At 41.2% G+C, this 2,346-nt stretch overlaps 1 non-coding gene across 1 annotated transcript; it reads left to right on the top strand.

The window, feature by feature from the left end:
• The first annotated feature begins 945 nt into the window (after positions 1-945).
• On the top strand, positions 946-1,052 carry LOC141709363 (small nucleolar RNA R71). The gene has a single exon (XR_012569945.1). It is a non-coding gene; the product is annotated as a small nucleolar RNA R71 (small nucleolar RNA).
• The last annotated feature ends 1,294 nt before the right edge of the window (positions 1,053-2,346 follow it).

Here is a 2,346-nt window from a genome sequence, read left to right on the forward strand (position 1 = left end):
AATCTCTTAGGAAAAGGTGGTGGAGGATAGAGCTGTTTCTCCCCTGTATTAGCCTCAGGCAGAGTGTGTTCAACAGTAGTCTTCCTTGGTTCCGCCGCTTTCTCCTTTTGCTTAGATTCTTCATCTCTAACTTCAGCTTCGACTTCTTTTGCCTTTTCAGCATCAGCTACTTTTCCAGACCTTAAGGTAATAGCCTTGACTTGCTCTTTAGCTTCCTTCCTGCCTGGTACTTCCGTGTCACTGGGAAGAGTGTCAGATTGACGATTGAGCACTGCATTGACTAATTGACCGATTTGATTTTCCAAGGTCTTGATAGAAACCGCCTGACTCTTGCACAACAGCTTAAGTTCCTCAAAATCAGCACTAGTAGGTGCAGCTGTACTTCCCTGTTGAGGATATGATTGCCTTGTAGCATACTGCTGTGGTTGCTGGAATCCAGGTGGGTTAAACTATTTACTCACTCCTTGCTGATATGGTGGCTGAATAGCATTCTGATTATTCCCCCAGCTGAAATTTGGATGATTTCTGTTGTTAGGATGATAGGTCGCTGGCACAGGCTGCTGTTGTCGCTGATAATTATTCACATACTGAACAGATTCGTTGACAAGAGAACACTGATCCGTAGCATGAGAACCTGCACAAAGCTCAAAAACCATAGCTATTTGATTAACTCCATACGTAGCCAAAGAATCAACCTTCATTGATAGCGCTTGGAGCTGGGCTGCAATAGCGGTGGCTGCATCAACTTCCAGAATACCTGCTACCTTGCCTGACGTCATCCTCTGAGTTGGGTTTTGATGCTCATTTGCAGCCATCGTCTCGATAAGATTATATGCCTCAGTATAGCTTTTAGTCCATAAGGCGCCTCCAGCTGCTGCATCGAGCATGGGCCGAGATTGGGCCCCCAAACCATTATAAAAACCAGTGATTACCATCCAATCTGGCATTCCATGATGTGGACATTTTATCAACATTTCCTTGTAGCGTTCCCAAGCCTCGCACATAGATTCTGTAGGTTGCTGCGTAAATTGAGTAAGAGCACTCCTCATAGCAGCAGTCTTTGCCATTGGATAAAACTTCACCAGAAACTTTTGCGCAAGATCTTGCCATGTAGTGATGGACCCAGCTGGTTCAGAATGTAACCAGTCTTTAGCTTTATCCCTCAGTGAGAATGGGAAGAGCCTCAACTTGATAGCCTCATCAGTCACGCCATTATACTTAAAAGTGTTGCAGATCTCGACAAAATTCCTTATGTGCATGTTGGGGTCTTCAGTGGCCGCTCCTCCAAAAGAAACAGAATTCTGCACCATCTGAATAGTGCCCGGCTTGATTTCAAAGGTGTTAGCTTGAATAGCCGGATGAAGGATGCTTGACTGAATGTCATCAATTTTAGGTCGAGAAAAATCCATAAGAGCTGGATCAGCTTGAACAATACGATCTCCCATGTTTACTGGTTCTTTCTGCTCAGTTCCTGAATCCGAATCCTCAAAATCTAACTTCTCCGGTGTATCAAGAACTTCGTCTTTCTCTTCAGCTGTATCTAAGGTCCTCTTGCGAGCACGAGAACGAGTTTGCATAAACGCTTGCTAAAGTACCTGAAACACAACCGAAAAGAGTAAGTAACTACTATGTCCTAATCACTGAGTCCTAATGACCAATGATGGTAAGTACATAAACTAAACAAATACGCCGAGTCCCCGGCAGCGGCGCCAAAAACTTGTTAGGGCGAAATCACGCACTAATATTCACGCAAGTATACGCGTTCGCAAGTAATATAGAATACTTTCTAGTTCGTTCCCTCAGAGACTCAGACTAATTTATTGTCTAATTTAACTCACTCACCAATGTATGACTACTTCTCAATGTTAAGATAATAACACTTAAAATTGTTGATTAAATATTAACTATAATTAACTACTTAATTAACCACTTAACTAACACTTCAATTTATCAATAATAAAACACTCATGAGATCACAACTTCATTATTACTTCCTTCTATAGCCATAGTTATTACCTTTAGCATGTGACAGTGATGACATTAATCGAATAACACGAAACTGATAAAAGCCAACTTTCATTGTACTAATACCATTCTACCAAACATCCACAATTAAGATAGAAGTTGAATAGTCATCAATTATGTTGAGTTCCTATATGTCTACAGAAATTGATAACACAACGATTTAAGCACAAGTTATTCCTTTTTGATTACATAGGGCAAATAAAACTGTTAGAGTTACCCACTAATCATGCACAACGTACATGAACCTATGCTAGCATGGCAAGTTCTAAATCTCAAGATCCACCGTCGCTTCACAAGAGATTAACACCCTATCTTATATGT

The sequence above is a fragment of the Apium graveolens genome, chromosome 2 (genome assembly GCF_009905375.1).
Source record: "Apium graveolens cultivar Ventura chromosome 2, ASM990537v1, whole genome shotgun sequence".
NCBI classification, from domain to species: domain Eukaryota; kingdom Viridiplantae; phylum Streptophyta; class Magnoliopsida; order Apiales; family Apiaceae; genus Apium; species Apium graveolens.